General features: G+C 46.5%; 1 protein-coding gene across 2 annotated transcripts in view; it reads right to left on the bottom strand.

Annotated features, from left to right (window-relative positions):
- BPIFB1 (BPI fold containing family B member 1) overlaps positions 1-17,131 on the bottom strand; it is a 38,611-nt gene extending 21,480 nt beyond the window's left edge. The window contains exon 1 of one of the 2 annotated variants that reach the window (XM_055435507.2): positions 17,011-17,131. The gene's annotated coding sequence lies outside the window, so the exon portion shown is untranslated. Of the gene's footprint in view, positions 1-842; positions 958-17,010 lie in introns of those variants that run through there. The other variant, XM_055435498.2, reaches the window with a different exon arrangement.
- Between the last annotated feature and the right edge of the window lie 8,989 nt (positions 17,132-26,120).

A 26,120-nucleotide genomic window follows, 5' to 3' on the forward strand; every position in this document is an offset into this window, starting at 1 on the left:
ACAGTTATTGTCGGTAATCCTGGGGTCAGAAGGAGCCACCTTGCAGTCAAAGCCAGAAGACAGAGGGGACGCCTTCCCTGCACCTGCTCTTTTGCCCAGGAAGCCCCCATCCCCACTCCATAGTCTTTCTGTTTCAAGTATCTTGACCCTGTTTTCCCTTCATTATTAACTCACACTGCTCTGTTCTCTGATCAGAGGCTCTCAGGGGAGCAAGTGGATGGTTGCCTTTCCTCCTGTGGAAAATTGTCTTCTCTACAAATCCAAGCACCATACACCCATCTGCCACATTGCATCTTGCCTCCTGGCTTTTGGCTCTTTGACTATGCCGTCCCCTTTGCACGAAATACTGTTCTCTCTTCCTTTGTCCAGCCAATTTCTACTCAGCTTTTCCACCAATATGTCACCTCCTTCAGGAAGCCTTCCCTGACTGTCCTCTACCACCATGACCCTGGGTTCTCCTCAAGCATAACATGTTGGTCCATCCTGGGAGTTTCTTGGGGTCCAGGACAGTCTGATAGTTTTGTCTTCAGAATCACCCCAGCCCAGGGCTGGCCATAGAGCAGCTGGTGTGCGTGGAGTGGGTTAATGTCACTGGGATGAGGTGATAGGCCCCATGAGATGGGGCCGGTCCAGTTTCCTCCCCATTGCTGTTTTGTCTTCTGGGTGAGAAAGTTGGACTCCCCTCTACCCCCGGCCCTGACCCTAACAGGGTCCTAGTGGACTGAGAGGGTCCTTACCCAGGGTTAGGCCTCTCTCCTGCTCCTGACCTGACCCCAACAAGTGTCTCTAGCTCAGGCCCTTCCTGGTGACATAGGCCCTTCGCCCCTTCCCTACACATTTACCTGGATACACGGATGCCTCGGCCTGCTGCTCTCCTCACCTGGGCACTGGGTCTGGAAGCCCAGCCTTATATCCTGCACACACTCTGTATTTGGACTGAGGTCTCCAAAGTAAATATTTGTGGCATCTGGTAAACCACAGAGCTGCTGGGAGGCAGACTCGGGACTCCAGTTTCCTGAGGTTTGGAGAAACAAGGATCCTCCTGACGTGAGGGATGTGGGTGGGGCACTGGGGCATATGACAGGGGAGTGGGACCAGCCAGAGTGTGGCCTGTGTAAGGGTGCCCTGCCTCCCGGGCAGCCTCTGCCGTGAACAGAAGCAGGGATGAGAACAAACAGGGATGGGAACAGGGGCAGGGATGAGACCAGGGGCAGGGATGAAACCAGGGGATAAGAACAGGACCAGTGATGAGAACAGGACTGGTGATGAGACCAGGGGCAGGTATGATGTATTAAGCACCTGCAACACAGAAGTTTCCACCCCAGGCTTCACATCAGTCCTATCAATGGAGTCTCATTCCCACCAAGGTCAGCATGGCTATCCTGACTTTCCACAAAGGCACCAGCCTCACCAGCCAGTAAATGGCAGAGCCATATTCAAACCAGAACTCTGACTTCAAAACCTATCTAGGGATGTCCTGGTGGAGACAGGGAGCCCTGGGAGAGACTGAGTTCAGGTTCGGGCTCCACTATTTCCATGTTGTGTGACTCAGAGCACATTCCTAACCTCTCTGAGTCTCTGTTTCTCATCTGTGAAATGGGAATAATGTCAGCCCATGGGTCATACATCCCGGCACAGAGTAAGTGCTCAATAAATGTGCACTTTTTGCTTTTGTTTTAATATTATTGCTTACAATAGAATAAGCCTTTGCAGAGAGGTTGCAATCATATTAACTGGGAGGATGGAAGGAAGAGCCTTGCCCATCCCTTATTCCTAAACACATCTTAGGATTTAGGAATACACATATCCATGAATTAATTCACCCACGAGAGCAGGTTTGAATCTCACTTTTGCCACTTTGTTGTGTAACTGTGGGCAAGGAACTTCACCTCCCTGGATCTCAGTGTCCTCATCTGTAAAATGGGAATAATGGTAGCCCAGGCTGCTGAGAGTGTGAACTGAGCTGTGCACTCACCCAGCACTCAGCCCAGGCTGAGTTATTCTGCAGCAGTGAGCACTGTCTTTGCCTTGCCTGTGGCCTCAGGAATCTCAGTGAATATTCGTGGATTGAACGAATGAGGCTTTTTCTTGAACCAAGGGGACAAATGAACTGCTCCGCAGGACCCCTCTGGCCCACCACCTGGGATTGGCTCCCTTGACCTTCACAGACACCCAGAGGCGGGTGTCCGCAGCCCTGAGTGTACACAGCGAGTCTGAGACCCTGAGGAGTGAGTGACCTGCTCCAGGTCCACGCCCAGGGCTTCCGGAGCTGGGACTTGAGTGTATTGTTTTGTCCAGACCATACGCTCTTCACCACTGTGCCATCTGTCCCCAGTGAGTTAGTGTTGGGAGGTAGGACTCAAACAGGCCCCGGGGAATCCTTGCTGCCCGGCTTCAGTCTAGAGGCTGGGGATGTGGTTCAGAGCTGGGCGCCCTGGTACTGAATCCTGAGTCCTTGTGCAGGGGGGACAAGAGCGGGGCGGCGAGGGCTGTGGGGACACACAGTACATGGCCAAGGCCTGGTGGGGCTTCCCTCCCTGGAGATGTCGAGAAGAGGAAGGCAGGAGTGTTTGCCCTCCTGCCATGTCTGAAATGGGCTCACGGCTCCAAACACCTAATGGTGAGAAGCTTCTGGGACCAGAGAGACTTCCTGGAGGGAGCCTGCCATTCCCCCGGGCACATCTCCAGAGGGCAGAGGCCTCCTCCTGGGCGCTCCTGCTGGCCCTGCTGCCGCCCATGGACAATGCGCCTCTGTGGGAGGCCTGAGCCCAGTGACAGGGCCTAGGCCTCAACCAGCTCCTGCTTCCTGCCTCTCGGTCCAAACACACTCACTGGGGTCAGCAGGTGTGACGGTGCCTCTAAGTCCTGGCACACCTTGGAAGCCACAGGGCACCACAGCCCTGCCCTCAATGCCACTCAGCTCCCTCCCCCCAACCCCAACTGCTCAGGGCCTCTTTGTCCCAGCCTTTCCTCTTTTCAGCTCTCAGGTCTTTGTGCTGTGTCCCTTCCCAGAATGCTTTGCCCAGCCCCCGAGAACTCCATCTTGCCCTGTCTGCTGCAGGCAGGGGAATCGTCTGGAGTCCACCGGCTGTGGACCCAGCCCTGTTCCAGGCTCATCAGCTGTGTGACTGGGTAAAAAAGGCTCCTCTCTGGGAGCTGCCACTTCCTCGGTTGTAAGATGGGGCTGTTTTGAGGGTCACATAACAAAATGTGAAATGCTTAGACCTTCAGTGAAAGTGTTAAGCGTTCAGTCTTGTCTGACTCTTTGCAACCCCATGACCTATATCCTGCCAGACTCTTCTGTCCATGGGATTCTCCAGGCAAGAATACCAGAGTAGGTAGCCATTCCCTTCTTCAGGGGATCTTCCTGACTCAGGGATTGAACCAGGTCTCCTGCATTGCAGGCAGATTCTTTGCCGTCTGAGCCATCAGGGAAAGGCTATTATTATTATTGAAATATTAACATCATTGACCTTCAAGGCCCAATTCAGAGGCAGTATCTGCTTCAAGCTGCCTGACTGCTGTCCGTGGATGAGTGTCCTCCCCAGCGCTTCCTCAAGTCCCCAAGCTCCACACTTCCACAGAAGCTATAAAGCAAGATGAGGAGCCAGACCACAGTGTGAGCAGGTGGCCAGGAGGCAGTGGCACTGCTCTTGGGTCCCTCCTATGGGGGCTCCTGGCCCAGACTAAGGTGAGAAAGGAGTCAAGAGGGCAAAGGAGGCAGATCTGTGAAGATGCTTCTCAGCAGACAGCTGTGGTCCCCTCCCCCACTGGCTCAGTGAGGCGAGCAGGGGTGTGTGCCCTAGTCCAGGCCTAGAGGAGTGCAACCCTGGACCTGCGATGGATAGGATCCTGTCTCATTCCTGAGAGAAACAGGCTGAGGAGCTGACGCCAACTGCTCACGTGGGCAGAGTGGCTTTTGAGAGGGAAAAATTACTGCTCTCTGCTTGCTAAGCTTGTGGTCAGAGTGTGTGTGTGTCTCTGTGTGTGTGCTTTTCCAAAGGCCTGGTGTGGACCCTGCAGGAGAGCGATCTGGTCTGGGGCTGCTTTCAGTCCTTCCCATTATCATCCCCTGGGCAGTGAGGAAGGGGTGCCAGAGAACCAGAAGCTGGGGTGGCATGTAGGGGAGTCAGCGATTGGAGAAGCTCTGCCCTCCTCTGGTGCTGTGGCTTGAGAGGCCCGGCACGAAGGTGTGAAACCCCCCATGAAGGTACCCATGAGACTCAACTCTAAAGAGTTTCTGGCTCTCCAGAAGCCATCTTGCAACAGTACCAATTCAGGTAACTCCCTCCTGCTTCCTTCCCTCTTCTCCCTGCCTGTGATCCATCCAGGTGGAGTCAGAGAGGAAGAAAAGGTGAGTGTGTGTTCCTGTCTGTGTGTGTGTGATAGAGAGGGAGGCAGAGAGAGAGAACTCCTTTCCCCTGCCAAGCCGATACACAGAAACCTGGGTTAAGCGTGGGGAGAGAGTTTGCTGTTCACTCCAACACAGCAAAGTGCAGAGTGAAAATGACCATTTGTCTTCTCCACATCACCAAAAGTAAGGGCCAGAAGGGACAGAATAGCAGTTTTAACAACCCTATTTCCCAGACGAGGAAGGTTCTTGGAGAACAGTGACTTGCCCACAGCCTTACAGCTATAACTGTGGAGCCAGGATCTGGACTCAGATCTGTTTGACTCAGGCAGCCTATTCTGCCTCTCTGTCCCAGCCCACCCCATCACCCCAAGTGGGATGAGGGGCACCCTTTTCTCGGAAATCTGTGGAAAACCAGAAAGTGTCTCTGAGAACATGGCAGGGTTAGACAGATGGAAATCAGGAGAATTTGTGGGCTTTTTCTGTCTCAGAGGGCAAGAAGGAAGCCACATGAGAAGCTCACTTGAATGGGCTCGAGTCCGCAATTTGAAAAGGCTCTTTGTTGGCACCAAAAATGCCACCAGAAACATTTCACCTTTTGTGCCAAGTCCTGTTGCATGGTAATGACTGTTGGAGATGTCCTCAAGTGTTAGAAGAAATTATGATGATTGGTTAGCAATGTCTGCTGTGAGCAATATAGATGTTATATCCTTTCTCCATCCTACCTGCATCCTTGCTGAAGATTTTGCATTCCCTTGCAAAATGTCAGAGAGATAACTGAGTAGGGAGAAAATCTCTAGACAACATAGAGTTTGCTAAGGCCTTCAGATAAATCAGTTCTTATCTCTGGGCCTTAGGCTCCCCAACTGTTAGATAAGGATGTTGGACTCTTTGATGCTGTGGGTCAGGCTGGCTCTGATAACCTTTGCTTATAACAGTGGGAGCTTGGTAAATATGCAGTGTGGAATGACCTTTTCTAGAGAGCAAGTTTGTTCTTAGGAGGGCTCATATCCATGACCCAGGGTGTGCATAAGTTCTGTCCGAGGGAATTGCCCAGCGATGTGCGCAAAATGAACCGTTAGTGTAACTGAGCAGCATCCTATGGGGCTTTCTGGGGCAAACTCTCCCCTCTCCCACCCCTGCCTCCTCTCTGTAGAAAAACTTTAGCCTCCTTCTTTGTGTTCTTAAGAATAAAATTAATCAGAATAGCAAGAAAATGCAGAAATAAAGGAAAACGGTGAAGCAAGACCAAATAAGATTAGTTTAGCCATTATATGGTCAAGTTCCTTTAGTTCCTCCTCTAGACCTATAGATAATATCCGGAGCCATGTCGTTTGATCTATGTCACAGGTACTGAGACCCCTACCAGGTGGAAGAAGTTAACTATATGCTGCCCACAAGCATGTAGACCCTAGACCAGTTGGAACCAGGAGGTTGATGATGTTGACAAATGAACCGTTTGGATGCACACTGCAACATTATGTATCAAGTGGTGCCAGTTTAAATGTCTATCGACAGGGGATTTGTCAAATAAATTGTGGGCCACCAGGCAGCAGTCACAAAGCAATATGGAGAAACTAATTAAAGACTCTTAGCAGGTGAAACGGAGAAGGCAATGGCAAGCCACTCCAGTACTATTGCCTAGAAAATCCCATGGATGGAGGAGCCTGGTAGGCTGCAGTCCATGGGGTCGCTAAGGGTCAGACACGACTGAGCGACTTCACTTTCACTTTTCACTTTCACACATTGGAGAAGGAAATGGCACCCCACTCCAGTGTTCTTGCCTGGAGAATCCCAGGGACGGGGGAGCCTGGTGGGCTTCCGTCTATGGGGTCACACAGAGTCGGATACGACTGAAGTGACTTAGCAGCAGCAGCAGCAGCAGGTGAAAAAGGAAATAGTTTCTTCTGTTTTGTATAATTTTTTTTTCCATCTAGAAAAATTACTGGAAGGAAATACACCCAAACCGTAACAATGCTTATTTCTTGGTTGGGTCATCATTGGTGACCTTTACCGTTGTCTGTTTTCAGAATTAAACAAAGGTTACGCTGAATTTATATTTTGGATCAACAAACAATCCCGTGAAATGACTTGAAAATGAGTAAATAAAGATTGGGTAGAGGACAAGGAGGTGGAGGAAAGCTCATTTTCGCCCCCAGAGCTGGCCTACAAGCCCCCACCAACTCAGGATTCCTGGGAAGCTCTGTCAGGGACAAGGTTGATAGCTGGAACAAAAGTCCCTTTACTCTTGTCCCGGAACCACCAAGAAAGGAAAAAGAGAAATCTGTATTGGAACCTCATGGGTACAATCCCTCTTTTGTGGGGCAGGAATAGATTAAGATTCAATGCAAACAAAACTTGGCTAAACCAGACTCCTAGATCTAAGAGGGACATTGCAGGAAGGTCAGGTATACCTTACCCTTGTAGGACTCACAGTCAAGGGTGTATGTGTGTGTGGGGGTCTTACAGGGACAGAAAGGACAGGTCACATGAAGGTCAAAGCAGGGAGAGAGCTAAAGAATGTGATTTCTCATTAATGAGGTAGCATGGGATTAGGTGGTGGTCAGCTTGGCCTTGGTAAGCAAATGCTCTAAGAAAGGGAAATCCAGACAGAGCTACCGGGCTGAAACTGCAATAAACCTCCGCTCTCCTGGAAGTGCTATGATGGAGGTTGGCACAGGGGTGTTAGCAGGGCCAGACAAGCAATACAAAGGCCAGAGTGTGGGACTCAGACAAAAGGTGTAAGATGATAGAGCATGTAGCTTGGTCCACACCTGTCTTGAGTATGACAGTTGCCAACAGCCTGGAGAGGGTGCCCTGCTTGTTTGGGGAGAGTAATAGTTGAGAAGGCTTCATGGAAGAGGTGACTTTTCATCTGGGCTGGTGAGTTGGAGAAGCTGACACGGAGAGTTAAGAGAAGAGCACCTTCCAGGTGGGAGGACAAAGAAAGGAGGTGGGTTTTGGAAAGAGTGAATCTGAGGCTTGTCTGTCTCTTCCTCTGGAGAAAGAGGACAAAGAAGGCTTTCTTGACATAAGAGAAGCCATGTTGGCTTAAGCCATTTTATGATCTAAACTTGGCCACAGTGCTTGCCCTTGAACAGGTCTCAGTAGTCAATGATTTCAAGGGAAGTAAGTGAATGCAGGAACAAAGGAAAAGCTGTCAAGAAACAATAGCTCAGTGACAAAACAGAGTCCAATTTCCTCCTTGTGGGATATACCTAACAATCTGATATAGTCTTTGAGTTCTGCAGGAACTCAGGCATGGATGGAATGATGATGTTGGCCCTCCTGTCTTCAATCAACTAGAGCTTGGACTCTGAAGACCTTGGCCCCAAGCCCATGCTGAATTCTCCTCTGCTCAAGCCCTTCACGAATATACATGTACACTTAGCTTTAAATTTCCCCAATTTTGCTGTTCAGGGAGATGCTGTTTTGGGAAAGAAGCCCGGTGTTTTTACTGGCTGCAAGTAGCAAGTCCTTACTTCTGATTTTTGGCTAGGTTGTGTCTTTTGGCTCAACACCCACCAAGAGTTATAATCAGTTTTTGGGTAACATCTGAGCCCTGCGATGAAACAGAATGGATGGCAGGGGAGTGGGCTTGGGCCGTTTCCATTGGAAACAAGACCCAGGGTTGGAGGTGGACGATGGGAACTGAGCACTAGCAGGGCTGGAATCCTAGTAGCCCCTTGGCTCATCCCAGAAAGCCGCAGGCTGCAATGGAGCTTCCTTCAGGCAGAAGGAGAGTGTGGTCTGACCTCCTAAACCAGGCCTGTGGAATGCTGATTGTCTGAACACTGTGACCCCGGTTCTCCCAGGGCCTCTGTCCGTATCTCTCACACAGACTGGTTTCTCTATGTCTTCATCTCTTTCTTCCTGTCTCCTTCTGTCTCTCTTTCCATCTCTTGGGGGCCACATTAGAGGCCCCGGAGGGAGCTACGTGAGCCCTGTGGAGAGCACAGATGACCCTCCGCTGTCAGAAAGGGCTTGGGCCCTGCCCTGCCCTCGTCCCTGAGGTCACTCAGCAGTGGCTGACTTTGGCTCAGCTGTGGATGGGGGAATGGAACCACACAGACACATAAGCCCTTCCCAGGCCTGTTCTAAGCACCTATTAACCCACTTAACCCTCAAAATGTTAGGAGAACCGCTGCCCACCCCCACACCTCCTGGCCAGGCACAGGAGGTTTACTATCACTAACCATAGTAGTAACCATGAGCTATCATACAACAGGAGGTCCTGGTAAGGAGTATGGAACAAACAACACCAACCAGAAGAATTTGGGAAATGTCAAAAGGAGAAAGGAGATGCCAGTCCATAGGTCCGACCAGCCTCCTTTCAGCATCCTTCTCACTGGAATCCATCTTAGCTGAGTGATGCGCATGGCCAGGAAAGACCCTGAACCAGAATGACCGGCCAGAGACAAGTCGTAAATCGTCTCATTACCATAAAGCCTGAGACATGAGCCACGTGGTAGAGCAGTTGTTCTGGGTTCCCTTACCCTCCTGCCCTCTTCCCAATAAAATCTCATGCCTTGTCAGCATGTGCATCTCCTCGGACAATTCACTGTTGCGTATGAGATAAGAGCCCACTCTCAGGCCCTAAAGGAGGCCCTCTTCCTCCAACAAATGGCAACTCTGGTGGGATCTCTTCTTTGCCATGACTGACATCCCGATCACTTGGGGTACTTGGGAACAAACTTGCCTGCTGATGGACCAGACCCAGTGGTCCCTACCTGGGACCCTTTGTCCCTGGACTCCTCCTGAGGCAGATGGTCGGTCAGAGTGCTCTGACACTGACCAGGTAAGGAACAAGAGGCTCTGTTGACCTCTGTCCCTTCCCTCTTTTCAGCTCCTCCTTATCCTACCGTTTTTTCTTCTGCCTTTATCCTGAATGCAGGAGTCTCGTTGAGGGGTCTCAGCCTGATCTGAGGGTTGGAGCCTGATCACTCTGGTGGGCAGAGAACTCAAATTCTGATCTCATATCTGGTTTCTGATGTCTGCTGGGGTCGAGTTCCTGACCTTCCTTCCTGGAAACCCAAGGGAAAGTCCTGTAATATCTGAGGACTGCAGGTGGCAGGAGGTGTCTATAAGGTCATCTCTTTCATCCCTTCTTCTTCCCCACTTCTTTCAACCTGGCTTTCTTCCCTCTCTTTGAAATCTTTGAAGATCTGAACTATTTCCATTTACCCTCAGTGCTCAGATCTGAAGTTCTGTATCTGTAGGAGGTTTTCTGAGAGATTCTAATTTTGTATTTAAGGGAGTCTCTGATGAAGATGGTCTTGCCTATTTGTGTCTCATGTTAATACTTTGTGTTATGTGTTGTGATTTGTGATGGCCATTTTGCCTTGTGAAATGGGAAATTCTGGTTCTGTTCCACGGCAAAGCCGTCTTCAGTGAATTCTGTCTGACTGGAAATATTTTAGCCGTGAACCTATGACGAAGAAAGAGATGATATTTTATTGCAACATTATGTGGCCATGATAGTGTTTAGATTCCAGAGAAAACTGGCTTAGGTAAAACTCTTGAAAATTCCCAAACTAGTTCTTTTTGCCGATAAAAATCAAGCTTGATAAAAATGTCTTTTCAGAATTCTGCCCTTGGAACAAGTCCTACTGGGAGAACTTGATTTTCTCTCCCTGTACCTTGAGACCTGGAGATGGAAATGGCAACCCACTGCAGTATTCTTGCCTGGAAAGTTCCATGGATGGAGGAGCCTCGTGGGCTACAGTCCATGGGGCTGCAGAGATGGACATGACTGAGGTCTTGAAACCAGGGCTCTTAGGAACACTTATGTAGACCATCTCTAAGTCCTAAGACTGAGGGGAAAAAAATATAACAAGGAAGAAGCCTTTTAACAGTTTATGTATTCCAACTGTTACTTATAATCTAGTGAGCTTTATATTATAATTTCTGATTCATGAGTAAGTTTAGAAAGTGAAGCTATGAGATCTCACATTGTGTCCATCTTTATGTGTGCATTATCTTTGACTTTACTTTTGGATGGCATTATCAAAGCTAATTTGTCAATGAGCTCTATTTAATTGGCTTAAAGAAATCAAGTGCTTATATACATTCTGCGAAGTACAGAAGGTAATTGGCTAGAATTTGTTTCAGATTCATGTAAACTGGGAAATATTTAGTATTACATTAATATCTGGAATTAATGTATAAACTTGTTGATCTAATGAAAATAGACATGCTTTTACAGTCATCAAGTTTAATACCTTTATTGCACCTAGGTTTAATAAAACTTAAATAAGGTTTTATTATATCTGTTGCAAATTTGTCAGCAAGAAAAATAACTTGGTATGATGAAATTTTATAAGTGAATTAAATGCAAATGAGATGAGAGATTTTAGGTAAACTCTATAGGAATAATTATGTTTTAAGAATACCTATCTCAAAATAGTCTCTTTAGATTTTGGTAACTTGAAATTCCAGTGTTGGGACCTTTTAAGTCGTCTGGTCTGTATTTGTCTTTCACATCTTTTATTGTTTCTTTGGCTAAGTGAATAACTATTGTTTCACAGTCACTTTTGATTCTGTCTGACTGAGTTTTGTCAAGGAAAATATCGAAGGGGTTTCATTTTGAAAATTCTAATGAAGTCCTTTTGACTTCTAGCTAACTTCAAGATTCTTCAAAGGGCTCCTGAAACATCCCAAGGAGAGATATTAAACAAATTAGGTTCACGTGGTGTGTTAAATTACATGGGAAGTATTGTCTGATGAGTAGTAAATCTTAAGTTTTATTGTTTGGTAAGTGTTGTTAATATAGATATTCTAGAAATTATATGGAATTTTTAAAATTCTGAAATGTCCTGGTAAAATATTATCAATTATGATTCTAATTATTATCTGCAAGTGTTGTATGTTACAGCAGTAACCAAGTTTGTTTGTCAATTGAATTGTAATCTTTTTTTTTTTACTGTGGGTTTTAAGTCTTTTTGTCATTCACAGACACAGTTTCACTCTAAACTTTTTGCAAAAATGCTCCCTCCTCAAGAGGATTTGTAGAAAGAGTTTTTGGAAAATACGAGTTTCTGACTATCATACCATAATGCTGAGAAAAAGAAAGAAAGTGAAAGTTGCTTAGTCGTGTCCCGCTCTTTGCTACCCCTGGACTATAGTCCATGGAACTCTTCAGGCCAGAATACTGGAGTGGGTAACCTTTCCCTTCTCCAGGGGATTCCCAACCCAGGGATTGAACTGGGGTCTGCTGTATTGCAGGTGGATTCTTTACCAGCTGAACCACAAGGGAACCCCACCATAAAGCTGAACTGGGTAAGAATTTGAAGAATTCTAATGGGAAACCTGTGTGCATGCGTGCTAAGTTGATTCTGTCATGTCCCACTCTTTGCAACTCTGTGGACTGCAGCCTGCCAGGCTCCTCTGTCCATGGGATTCTCCAGGCAAGAATACTGGAGTGGGTTGCCATGCCCTCCTCCAGGTGATCTTCCCAACCCAGGGATTGAACCTGCATCTTTTATGTCTCCTACATTGGCAGACAGGTTCTTTACTGCTAGCGCCACCTAGGAAGCCCTGATGGGAAACCTGATGGCTTCATAAAACTGTTAACAAAAAGGACTAGTTACATAGGACTGAGTGAACTGGTGAATATAGTTATAATTTTTATGGTTTCCATCTGAAAAATTATTGATTTGATCTGTGTTTTCCAGGTGTAAGGAAAACCTTTCCCTTAAACTCATTATGACTTTAAGTCACTTGGTAAATTATACCTCTGAAAACAGAATTGAAACACTTACCTTTTCTCTCTGTCTGATACCTACAGATATTGGAAACTTTTAGGTTCCCAACAGTTTTATAGGATAAATTAGGAAGACTAACTCACTAACAGGTACAGAAATCTCAAGATATGTTGGCGACCTTGAAAGGGAAGAAATTCACCTTGATCTGTCAGGTGATATCTGTGACAAGCTCTTGGCATGACAAGCTCTTGAGAAGTCTTGTAAAAGTTCAGTCTGAGACTCTATAAAAGTTTCAGCATGGAATTTAGAATGATGCAAATGATAACCCTGTATACGAGACAGCAAAAGAGACACAGATGTATTAAACAGTCTTTTGGACTCTGTGGGAGAGGGTGAGGGTGGGATGGTTTGGGAGAATGGCATTGAAAAATGTATATTATCATATGTGAAACGAATTGCCAGTTCAGGGTCGATGCATGTTACAGGATGCTCGGGACTGGTATGCGGGGATGACCCAGAGGGAGGATAAGGGGAGGAGGAAGGTGGCGGGGGAGAGGTTCGGGAGGGGGAACTCGTGTACACCCGGGGCGGATTCATGTCAATGTATGGCAAAACCAACCAATATAATATTGTGAAATAATTAGCCTCCAATAAAAGTTAAAAAAAGTTTCAGCAAAGCAAAAAGGTCTATATCATCAATTACAGTTTATATAAATCATCAGGCCAAGTTTATTGAGACCAGGCTTATTTTGCAAACAGATTAGTCTTAATTTGGCTATATTTGGTAAAACTGAAAACTGAAACTGTTAGTTGCTCAGTCATGTCTGACTCTTTGTGACCTCATGAGCTGTAGCCTGCCAGGCTCCTCTGTCCATGGGATTTCCCAGGCAAGAATACTGGAGTGGGTTACCAGTTCCTTCTCCAGGGGGTCTTCCTGACCCAGGGATCAAACCCTGGTTTCCTGCATTGTAGGCATCTGAGCCATCAGGGAAGCCTGGTACTTTGGTAAAAATGAGGCTAATTATAGAGATAAAAAAGATTATGTTTCAGTGGATATTAAATTCCAGTTCCTGTTAATGGAGGTCTGTATTTACTAAGACTCACCTTAAAACAATGCTCAGAGGAGAAACTACACTCCTACTAGCATAAGAAGAAGACAACATCAGAAGTAGATAGCTAGCTCAAGATCCTCGACCTGACTCGTATCATTATTTGTAATGTTTTCTTGACTTCTTGAACTTTGCATATGAATCAAATGTTTTTCTACCATGGGCACAATCCAATGCTATGTTTAAAAATCAATCCAATTTTAGGTTTGTGACCATTTACAGCACTTTTGGGTTACCTTGGTGGATTTCTCCACTCTAAGGCTCTAATTGGTTGGCTTTTAGGAAATATATTTTAAAAGAAAAAGTTACAGTCCTCTTCAAGCCACTATTTATATTACTAGGTAGAACTCCCTCCGGAGAAGGCAATGGCAAGCCACTCTAGTACTCTTGCCTAGAAGATCCCATGGACGGAGGAGCCTGGTGGGCTGCAGTCCATGGAGTCGCTACAAGTCAGACATTACTGAGCGACTTCACTTTCACTTTCACACATTGGAGAGGGAAATGGCAACCCACTCCAGTGTTCTTGCCTGGAGAATCCCAGGGACGGGGGCGCCTGGTGCACTGCCGTCTGTGGGGTCACACAGAGTCGGACACGACTGAAGTGCCTTAGCAGCAGCAGCAGCAGAACTCCCTCACCTGGCAAATTAATAATGCCTGCTCTGATCCTGGCCATAAACATGAATTTTCCTCTATTACTCAAGCTCAATCAGAGCAACAGGCAAAATTAATTGAGCTTGGAATAAAAGGAATAAAACCTCCCATAATTATGGGATGGGTTTATGTACAGTATAGTAATTTAAGTTTAAAGGCTTCTCTATATTGGAAACAATTAAGTCATACTAAGGATAATCAGTCTAGTAAACTAGAAAACTGGTCTGGCTGCCTTATGGACAGTGCCAATATATAATTTCCCTTAAAGGTAAAGATAGTACAGAACAGACTAAGTCAGAGACCTGAGATATACTGGGTTGCACCTAATGGAAGTTCTTGATTTATATTCTTACTTATGACCTTACTAATACTGCTTGCTATATTATTTTTTTATATTGCCTGTTTTATGAAATTGTTTCTTTCATTACCAAATGTATGACCAAACCTCTGATAAAATGATGAGATAGTCCCGTATGAGATTAATGATTGTAATAGGGTAACTCTAGATACGGGAAGAGACAACAGGGGGAATATTTTCCTGGACATAGGAGACTAGTAAGACAGAGGGTCCAGAGACCTTTGGCTGCTGCTAATAAGACCGAGTCCAGATTTTTGGCCGCTGTTGATAAGACCTAGCACGTTGAGTGGCCTATTACTGAAACTTCTTCCAGACCTGGGAATGAACATTCCTAGCATCATGGGTGGAGAAGGCAATGGTAAGCCACTCCAGTACTCTTGCCTAGAAAATCCCATGGATGGAGGAGCCTGGTAGGCTGCAGTCCATGGGGTCACTCAGTCGGACACGACTGAGCGACCTCACTTTCACTTTTCACTTTCACTCATTGGAGAAGGAAATGGCAACCCACTCCAGTGTTCTTGCCTGGAGAATCCCAGGGACGGGGGAGCCTGGTGGGCTGCCGTCTATGGGGTCACAGAGTCGGACACGACTGAAGCGACTTAGTAGCAGCAGCAGCAGCAGCAGCATCATGGGATGAAATGGTCATGAACTGCCCCTCAAACCATGGTTGTATGCATGACCCCGAAGGGGCCCTGCCAACTGAAAACTGGCACTTGCTGTCAGTCTGTGCAAGAATTAGGTCAATGGTCACTGACCTTCAGCATACCTTGAAAGGAGTTCAGGGTGGAGATCAGGATTGAAGCAATTTGTGCTCTGGGAAAAACTGGCAGAACAGGCCTCTAGATAGTTAGGCACTTTCAGAAAAAGATTTTTAAGAGCCCAAACTCTTGTATCTTTTCATATATAGAAAAAGCACCAAAATCATTAATTGTGGGTGACATCTGCTTTGGCCATTAAGGAGAGAAATGCAGTTGAAAGTAAAAATGGAGTAGCTGTGGTTCAGACGTCCAAGGTAATACTAGGTGGCAGTATAGACCCGACTTTAGACAAGTCCTTGAATTGGGAAGAACTTGAGTTTTCAGAGCTGTGGCAGACTTGGGATGCCACCAGTCACTCTCAAAACAATGTCTGCTGGAAGTTGGTAGCTGTAATTATGGTTTCAAGGTATCCTCTTATAACTATTAAATTTTTAGAAAATGAAATTGCTTTTGATCAGATATTAGTAGAAAAAGGAGACGTGTAGTGGCCAATGGCTGAAGTTATGTATGTATCAATACCACATTGGAAGTTAAAATCTACTTAGATATATGTTCTAGTTATCACCTCTCCTCCAACTACTTCTAATTGAGTTTGTTACACCGAAACAGAGAACCAAGGGATTGAGATTTTAATCATATGAGACTCAGATCCAGGGCCTGGAACTCAGAAATATGTCCAATTCAGTGCCTATTCTCCAAACTGAGGCAGGACTATGCCCATTTTGGCAGAAGTGGCCAGAGATGCTGTCACCAGTTCCCTGAATTGAAACTGAGCAGGACTCTGTGGGCCTCTGGAGAACAGAGACCAAAAATAAAGGCAAACTTGGGATGCTGGAAGTCTACCACCAGAGTATCATGAGGTTTTAATGGTTTCAGCCAGCCTGGGAACTGGATGCCCTCCATCCACACACCACACACACACTCCTTGTATAAATCTCTCCTTGTTTGACTTTTATAGTCTAGGAACAGCTCTGCCGTCTCTGAGGGCTCGCCGCCTGCCAGTTAGAGTCTCCACCTTCAAGTTCATTGCTATTCCCCCCATTGTTGTTGTTTAGTAACTAAATCGTGTCTGACTCTTTGTGACCCCATGGACTGTAGCCCATCAGACTCCTCTGTTCACGGGGGTTCCCAGGCAACCATACTGGAGTGGGTTGCCATTTCCTTCTCCAGGGGATCTTGCCAACCCAGGGATCAAACCCTAGTCTCCTGCGTTGGCAGGTGGGTTCTTTACCATGGAGCCACCAGGGAAGCTCTCCCCATTGTACATAAGGAAACAGAGGTACACAAAGGTGGGAAGATTGGCTCAAGTTCACACAGCTTCAGGGACAAGACGGCAGGATTTGAACTCTGGTTCATCTGACTCCGGAACTTGTGCTCTCAACCTTTCAGCCACCATCTCCTGTGCTTTGTGGACCACCTTCCCTTGCCTGCCACAGCTGCATTTACATTTTGCAATATCTGCTCATCCCTGAGATTACTATTTACTCAGCATGCATTTTGGTAAATGGAATCAATTTCAAACTTAAATACATTTGATTTTCCACTTCTAACAGAAAATTGTATAACACTACCCAAAGTGAAAGAACAATATCACTTCTCAGAAAAAAAGGTGACAGCAGGATTATGGTGATGAGATAATGGCTATAATTAAGATAAAGTCTATAATTAAGCTTCGTGAGTGCTTATGCACCCTTGTTTGAGTTAACCCATTTAAGCCCACTCCAGTGCCTGGAGTTGGGCACTATTTTATCCTCATTTTGTGGATGATCCCCCTTCAGAGAGGTGACATACTTTTTCTAAAGCCACAGTGAACCACAGCATGAGTTGTGGAGCTCTAGCTGGGAATGTCGCCTGCTCAAGGCACCTGGCGGGGAGAACAGGCAGTGGTTGGAGAGGCGTTCAAGACGTACCCAAATTCTGCGGAGGACTAAGAAAGAGCAGAAGAGGAGTCCCTTTCTCCCAGCGATGGTGTGGGAGGCAGCCTAGCTTCTGGAAAACCTGCACCAAGCTCGCTGTCACGCACCAAGAAAGGCGAGGAGCTTTTTCTGAGTGTAACTGACCTGGAGGACAAATCTCTTACCGTGTGGGCGGCTATGTCCCCTGGCACCGGCGGAGGTTCTGAAACCCAGACCGAGTGAGTTCTCAAATCTCTTTGCACCTTTTCTGAAATTGGGAACTTCCTGCTGGCCTGTGAATGTCTTGCTCTGGGCTTATCTCGACTTCCTGGAGGCTGGAAGGAGGGCACAGGGACCCATCTGGCACCTCCCTCAAAGTCACCCCACGGAGGTTCCCGTGTTCACTCGGTCACCCGGTCCTCCAGGAGAGGAGAAAGAGGGAATTAGAGGGTGACAGGAGACCCACCTGGGAGTGGGGGGCATCACAGGGCCTCTTTTCAACATTCCCCTTTGTGTTGGGAAGGGTCGCTCAGGACACCCTCCTGCCCGTCGTCTTTGCTCTTTCAGCATCTGCAGCTCCTGGGAGAGGTCATTCTGGGCTTTCATGGGGCCCTGACTTCTGACCTGTTTTCAGTCATTTCTCACCTCCCCGGTTGCCTCTGGATATGGCGTCTCTGGCCTCCCTCCTCTCCATGCCACTGCCAGGCCTCAACTCAGACCTCATCATTTCTTCCCTGGGGCAACTGCAGTCAGTCTGGTCTGGCCCCCTCATATCTCCTCTCTGCAGTGTAGCCAGAGACCTAATATTTTCTTAAGAAAGTTTAAAACACAGAGCAGTTAGTTTTACAGATAACACTACATGTTACCGCCTAAATTCTGCAGCCTTTCTGAACCTCATATTTGTTTGATGCATTTCAGGCTAAGTTGCAGATGTGAGTACCCTTCCCACCAAGTCCTCAGCACATGTGTGGTGACCTGGAATTCAACCTTGCTTGCAACTGGGCTCTCGGTTTGAAGGAGGCCAAGGTGTACTTGTTTCCAGTCATCTGGCACCTGGGATCCAACACAGGCTGCCTCCTCCGTGATGTTTGAGTTCACCCCAATGAGATCAAAGTCATGTGCCCGTGAGAAAGTTGGAGCCACGTCTGCCCTGGCCTCCCAGATTGGCTCCCTGGGTCTCTCTCCAAAAAAGTTTGGTGATGACATTGTCAAGGCAACTGGTGACCAAAAGGTTCTGAGGCTTACAGTGGAACTGACTGTTCGGAACACACAGGCTTGAACATCACAGCCCTCAAGGAACCATGCAGGGACAGAAAGGAGCAGAAAAACATTAAGTTCCTTGGGAATATCACTTTTGATAAGGCTGTTGATATTGCCTGATAGATGTGCACTGGTCTTTATCTAGAGAACTCTCTGGAACCATTGAAGTGATCCTGGGGGCTGTCCAGTCAGTGGGTTGCAGTGGAAACACTTTCAGCACACAATGAGAAGTATAGATCTTAAGTGTTCATTTGCTGAGATTTGACAAATATGTACACCCGTGTAACCCAAACCCGTATCACAATACAGAATTTCGCCATCCCCTTAGAAAGTTCCCTTATGCCCCTTTCCAGTCAATTCCACACCCTTTGTCCCTGTAGCGGGAGTGGGTTCTCATTTTTTTCCTGCCGTAAATTGGTTTTGTCTGTTCTTGGTGTTCATATAAATAGAACACGCTGTACGTACCCGGCTGCACCTGGCTTCTTTCACTCAATATACAATGATCTTATTTGCTTATTCTTTTATGTGCTTATTGTTTGCTCTCCTCCCCCTGTCACTGGACAAGGAGCTCATGAGAACTGCAACTTGGTCCTGTCCACTGAATCACCCCCAGCACGTTGCCACGCTATGTGGTACAGGGTAGGGGCTCAGTGCGTGCTGGTTGAAAGTGCAGCAGTGGTTGCCAGTGCCTGCACTTTTATTTTAAAAAATGTCTGTAAGAAAGTCAAATATAAAACTGATACACAGAGGGGACTTCCCTGATGGTCCAAGGGTTGATTCCATGGTTCCAGTGCAGGGGGTGTGGGTTCAATCCCTGGTTGGGGAACTAAGATCTTGCATGCTGCACAGTGCAGCCAAAAAAAAAAAAATTAAAAATGGCTTTATAAAAAAGGAAAAAAGAGGTATATTCTAGGGTAAAGGTTTTTAACAAAATAATTTAAAAATGATACATACATACATAAAGATTTGTGCATTTCATTTTATATACATTTTAAATTAAAGTTAAAAAACATGCACAACTACTGAACTTTAGTCAATAAAATGTCTCCTGGAGTGTTTAAAGACATAGTGAACTGCTATCTGCAATTTACTTTGAAATGCATAAAAAATAAGATGGAAGGATGGATAGACCTTTATGTGATAGGGCAAGCATGGAAGATTGTTCATTATAGAATCTAGGTATAGGTATATGGGGGTTTACTGTAATTATTTTCACTTTCCTGTATGTGTAAATATGTTTATAGTAGAATGTCGGGGGAAAGTCATACACGTATAGGATAAAACTTTCACTGATACAGAAGGCTGTTGAGTGAAGCCCAGGTGCGCAGTTTCCTCATTCCAACCACTCGACTCCCTTGGAGTTTCATTCACTGTAGATACTTCCTGGTCTGTCTTTCCAGAAGGGACTTATCCTTTTGCAACAGTCATAGAAGGATCAACCTACTCTGTGTTTTGCACCTTGTTCCCTCACCCATCATTAATGTGTCTTGGAAGTTTTCCCCACTTCAGCACATAGAGTTTGAGTCTCTCATTTCACAGGTTGTATTGTACCATAAACTTTCCCCCTTGTCTCCAATAGTGAGCATCTCACGCACATGAATTCACACGCTTTTCAGTGCCAGATGGTACCTTGAGCCGGTCCTCCCACAGCTCTGATCATCTGCTATGAAATGGAGTGGAAAAGCACAGCACAGAGTTGTTCCACTTTCAGCCACAGGGACTGGCCTTTCCCAAGCTCGTATTAGTCCATCATCTGTGGTGGGTTGTCCCTCAAGGGAGTGGGACCCATCCTGTTGGCTAAAAGCTGTTCTCTGGAGAAGAGGGAGCTGTGAGGCTCTGCCCTGTTGAGGAGGGGTGGGGAGAGAGTGCCAGCATCTGTAGTCCACTCCTTTCACTGCTTGGGCCGACTTGCTATTCATTTTAGTTTTGCTCTCTGCAGGCTCAGCCACTCCAGAATTCTAGGTGATATGGACTGAACTGTGTCCCCCTAAATTCATATGTTGTAGCCCTAACCCCCCAGTGCCTCAGACTGTGACTATATTTGGAGACAGGGCCTTCACCGAGGTGATCAAGTTAAAATGAAGTCATTAGGATGGGCCCTACTCCAGCTGGCTGGTATCCTAATAAGAAGAGGAGATCACACCAGAGGCGAGGCTGCATGGAGGAGCCACCATGTGAAGAAGCAACCGGAGGCAGGGCACCTGTGGAGACAGCCTCAGACGAAACCTGCCCTGCCGGGACCCTGATCTTAGCTGTCCAGCCTCCAGACTGTGAGAAAATACATTTCTGTAGTATTTTGTTACGGCTGCCCTACGAAACTGATGCAGTCATAACTCATGGGACGTTTCCAAACTATTAATAACTGGAGTCCATGGTATTGTCATGGGAAATAGATGGAAAAACAGTGGAAACAGTGTCAGGCTTTAAATTTTTGGGCTCCAAAATCACTGCAGATGCTGATTGCAGCCATGAAATTAAAAGATGCTTACTCCTTGGAAGGAAAGTTATGACCAACCTTGATAGTATATTAAAAAGCAGAGACATTACTTTGCCAACAAAGTTCCTTCTAGTCAAGGCTATGGTTTTTCCCGTGGTCATGTATGGATGTGAAAGTTGGACTGTGAAGAAAGCTGATCGCCGAAGAATTGATGCTTTTGAACTGTGGTGTTGGAGAAGACTCTTGAGAGTCCCTTGGACTGCAAGGAGATCCAACCAGTCCATTCTAAAGGAAATCAATCCTGGGTGTTCATTGGAAGGACTGATGCTAAAGCTGAAACTCCAATACTTTGGCCACCTCATGTGGCGAGTTGACTCACTGGAAAAGACTCTGATGCTGGGAAGGGTTGGGGGTGGGAGGAGAAGGGGACGACAGAGAATGAGATGGTTGGATGGCATCACCGACTCGATGGACATGAGTTTGAGTGAACTCCGGGAGTTGGTGATGGACAGGGAGGCCTGGCATGCTGTGATTCATGGGGTCGCGAAGAGTCGGACACGACTGAGTGACTGAACTGAACTGAACTGAACTGATGGTATTGTAGCGGACCATGGGGCCTCAGCCGATACTCAAAATGCTGTCTGTTCTCAGTTGTCCTAACCCTCAGCCCTTCTGCTGGGCCAAGAGGCTGGTCGGTTGCCTGAATGGCTGGTGCCACGGCAGGCAGGCAGTGCTGGTCCTTGTGGGTGGCAGGTCATACACACCTTCGGTGGCAGTTACTGAAGCTGCTTTGGCATTCCCAGTCTCTAAATCTTATTTCTTCCAGGTCCATGATGAAATTATTAAGGCATTTCCCTCAGCCCACAAAACTGTGACTATCTGGCCATTTCTCTCTTTTCCCAATTGGATGACCACATGTGCAGTCTGAGGTTTGCCCACTTCAGGATTCCTTCTCATCCTCATCTTTCAGGGTCACTCCTGAGTGAGCAGAGCTAGAGTGAAACAGCATCTGTTTAGTTTACACCAGCCTCTTAAAGGACCATGCTCAGGTTTCTTTCTCCTCCATCAACTGGTCACGTAGCCACAGGTGTGAAGTGGGAGAGAAGTAGAAGGGCAACAGCACCAGTAGGTGACACATGTGACACGGGAGAGGGATGTCTGGCCTCATGCTCAACTTATTCTTGCAGCTTACTTATGCCCCCTGGACCTGAAACTATAGCTAGATGAACTACTTCTACCTGATGTTGGATGGCTATAGGTCCTGCCTGACCTTACGACTTGCTGGATAACTGTGCCTAGTGCACGATGGGAAGCTCTGGCCTCCCGGTCACTTGATGACCCAGTGAGGAGCTGTTTTTTCCAATGGTGTACAGTTCTCTGCTGAAGATGGCATGGGGTTTGTCAAACACTCCACATGGCATCTTTATCTATCACAGATACTTCTAGTACCATGGGTTCTGTCTCATCACATGGCTCAAACAAGTGCTGCTTGAACTGCAGCCTGAAGCTTCTGCAGAGCCCTCGACTGCTCTGGGCTCAACTCAAAACTAGCACAGAGTAGATGCTCAATAAATATTCCCCTCTCTGAGGGAATGGAGTACAGGGGAGGAGATACAAATGCAAATGTCACTAGGGTAAATTTTCCAGAAAAAAAAAAAATAGAAAGCCTAGTTAAATTTGGACTTCAGCTCACAAATGAATAATTCATAGTTTAAGTATGTTTCATTCAATATTGGGGGCATACACACAAAATATTCATTGTTTATCTGAAATTCAAACTCAACTAGGTGTCCTGTATTTTTATTGGTAGATCAGGCACCCCACTTTTAGGGTCAGGCATCTAATAGCATGAAACAGTTTGGTATGCTGGAGGTGGGGGAATAGGTGAATGCATTTTCAATCAGTACCCAACAGGAAAATGATCAGTAAAAATGAAAAAGTGCCGATTTGACTGGAGGATAGTGAGTCTGTTCAGTTCAGTTCAGTCGCTCAGTCGTGTCCGACTCTCCGCGACCCCATGAATCACAGCACGCCAGGCCTCCCTGTCCATCACCAATTCCCGGAGTACACTCAAACTCATGTCCACAGAGTCGGTGATGCCATCCAGCCATCTCATTCTCTGTCGTCCCCTTCTCCTCCCGCCCCCAACCTTTCCCAGCATCAGAGTCTTTTCCAGTGAGTCAACTCGCTGCATGAGGTGGCCAAAGTATTGCAGTTTCAGCTTCAGCATCAGTCCCTCCAATGAACATCCAGGATTGATCTCCTTTAGAATGGACTGGTTGGATCTCCTTGCAGTATAAGGGACTCTCAAGAGTCTTCTCCAACACCACAGTTCAAAAGCATCGATTCTTCGGCGATCAGCTTTCTTCACAGTCTAACTCTCACATCCATACATGACCACGGGAAAAACCATAGCCTTGACTAGACGGACCTTTGTTGGCAAAGTAATGTCTCTGCTTTTTAATATACTGTCAAGGTTGGTCATAACTTTCCTTCCAAGGAGCAAGCGTCTTTTAATTTCCCTGGCAAAGAGCTTGGGCTCTTGAGTTTGACTTTTGGAATCTGAAACCGGAATCCACTGCTCACAGTCTGGATGACCTTAGGTCATGGAGTCCTCATCTCTGGGTGAGGATTAAGTAATATTCTGCCTTTAAAGGGTTTAGCAAGGTGCTAGGCTCACCATTGCTGCTGCTAAGTCACTTCAGTCGTGTCCGACTCTGTGTGACCCCATAGAGGAAGCCCACCAGGCTCCCCCATCCCTGGGATTCTCCAGGCAAGAACACTGGAGTGGGTTGCCATTTCCTTCTCCAATGTGTGAAAGTGAAAAGTGAAAGTGAAGTCGCTCAGTCGTGTCCGACCCTTAGCGACTCCACAGACTGCAGCCTACCAGGCTCCTCCATCCATGGGATTTTCTAGGCAATAGTACTGGAGTGGCTTGCCATTGCCTTCTCCGAGGCTCACCATTACTGCCAAATAAATGTTCATTTTCAAGGTAACTGCTGGGTTGCCATGCAACAGCTCTCTCTAGCGGTCACAGGGCTATGCGAAAGTGCTGGCTAGGGCCCTGGAGGTCTACTTGGTTTCTGGCTATCCAGAAGCCAGTCTTTCCAGGCATCAAGATACTGGTCCCCCATTAGAGGATCTGAGGATCTGATCCCCAGATTCCAGTCATTCACATGTCACCTCCATGATTTCTGCCCCAAACCAACCACCATTACCTTATTACTCAGTATTCCTCCTTTCAATTGTCTATTTTTAAAGAAAATCTATCGTAATAGGAAACTTCACAATTTTCAGTTAAAAGTCCCAGCATCATCAACTTTCAGAAATAGAATGTAACCACAAAGGAGATATAAGTGAAACAGAAAAATGTGAAATTTTATGGGATAACGTGGTGAGAATTGGAGGATCTCACTTTCTCTCTCTCTCGATTGTAGCCAATTCACCCAAAGTAGTAAAGACAGACTAGCTCCCAAGTGAGACTTTCTTCATGCTGCAGTCGCAAGAAGGGAAAAAGAAGAAACAGCACAAAAATGTTTTCCCGTTGGGATTTCATGCTCTGTCTGAAGTCATCTCACAAACCGAGGGGAGTACCATCAGGGCTGGAGGAGAACAGAGAGAGGGCAGAAATGTTGAAACCATGCCCTTTATCTCCACTTCAATCAGGGTATTTCTACTTTTATCTGATTTAAATGTGGTGGGAAGAAAAAACTGCTTTTAGACAAACAGTCAAAATAACAATAACGCAAAATCCAAACTGGATTGCAGCTACTTCCACCTCATTGGGAGGCTCAAGATTTTAACTAGGGAGCAAAGTCTCGTTTGCTTAGGAAAATGTGCTTCTGAGCCTTTGGCCATTGAGTGCAATGCCCAGGAGAGGGGGACAGTGGTTTTAAAACATGTCCACAAATCCTTTGATGTGCCCTTCAAAGAGGGGACTAATTCTCTCTTTGGGGGTGGAATGGATTTACTGACACACTTCTAATGAAGAGAAGATAGTAGAAGGTGGTGATGTGTGATTTTTAGAATGAGATCATAAAAGATTCTGCAGTTTCCCTCTTTCTTTTTCTCAGATTGCTTGCTCCGGAAGAGGCCAACTGCCATGTTGAGAGGATACTCAAGCAGACCAATGGAGAGATCTGAGAGGCAAAGTACTGAGGGTAGATTCTCCAGCCCTGGTTAAGTCTTTGGAAGATGCAGTCCTGGAAAACATTCTAATTGCAACTTCATGGGAGACTCTGAGCCAGAACCCTCTAGATGTTTCTATATTCCTGACCCACAGAAACTGTGATAGAATAAATGTTTATGGTGTTAAGCCAAAAAGTTTTGGGGTAATTTATTATACAGCAATAGATAACTAATACAAGGGGAAACTAAGGGAGCCAGGTATTTAGCTGCAGAAAAATAAAACATTGCCCTTCTTGGGGAGAGAGATTTCTTCTGAAACAAGGACTCAAATGTTAAAGTCTCCCATTTCATAGCTTAGAAGGCCGATTCCCAAAGAGGAGGATGCCATGCAGTGAATTTTGCTCCGCTGCATTGCAGCTAAAGCTCAAGAGGGCTATGGGATTGTGACTGGTCTTGGCTACTTTGCATTCAGGGTCACATGCACGTAGGGGTGGGGTCTGAACCAGCATTCCATCTCTGGCTCTTGCTCCATTGCTTATGAACTGCCCGGGTTCTCAACTGTGTCCCTAAGAGGAGCAGGAACCCTCCCTGCACCCTTGCATCTTTTAAAAAAAATATTCATTTGTTTATTTTTGGCTGTTTTGGGTCTTTGGGGCTGCGAGGGCCTTTGTCTAGTTGTGGCAGATGGGGTCTACTCTCTAGTTGGGGTGGGTGGGCTTCTCACTGTGGTGGCTTCTCTTTGTTGCAGAGCATGGCTCTAAGGCATGTGGGCTTCAGTAGTTGTGGTGCGCAGGCTCAGTAGTTGGGCTCTTGGGCTCTAGAGCGCAGGCTCCGTAGTTGTGGTGCGCGGGACTAGTTGTTCTGTGGCATGTAGACTCTTCCCAGGCCAGGGATCAAACCCATGTCTCCTGTCTTGGCAGGTGGAGGTCATAGGACAAACTGCCATCTCGAAATCTGGAGAGACAGATGAATACATAGAGTTATAGTCAAGAACAGCTCACCTGAAGCAGAGGCTGCTGGAGCTGGTAACTTGTAGGAACACTTAAAATGTAATTATGACAAGTTCCTGAAAACTTGAATGTGAACTAGCTTGAGAGTCCACAAGATTCCTGGGGATCCAGTCTTAAGGCCTGTGTACCATTTTGACAAATGTCCTTAGGGAAAAGACAGTTCACATTGACTGGCTGAACTCTGAGTCGGGTCATGTCAAGACAGCCTTGGGAATGGGCTCATCCAGGGAACTAATGGACCGGTCGAATAATGACAGTTCTCTGGGAATGAGGCTTTGAAGTTGTTCATCAAACCCCCTCTGCTGGCCTCTAGTGGTTGCCAGGCTATTGGTTTTCACCAAGATAATGGGATTTTAGTTTTCAAGTCTACTGTGGAACTGAAAAGTGGGAGACAGATAAGATAAAATGTCACAAAGCTTGATAAAATGTCCAAAGATTCAGCAATTTTTATTGACTAAAC

This window comes from Moschus berezovskii, chromosome 15 (assembly GCF_049115385.1).
Source record: "Moschus berezovskii isolate FMDL1 chromosome 15, NW_MosBer_1.0, whole genome shotgun sequence".
In the NCBI taxonomy this organism is placed as follows: domain Eukaryota; kingdom Metazoa; phylum Chordata; class Mammalia; order Artiodactyla; family Moschidae; genus Moschus; species Moschus berezovskii.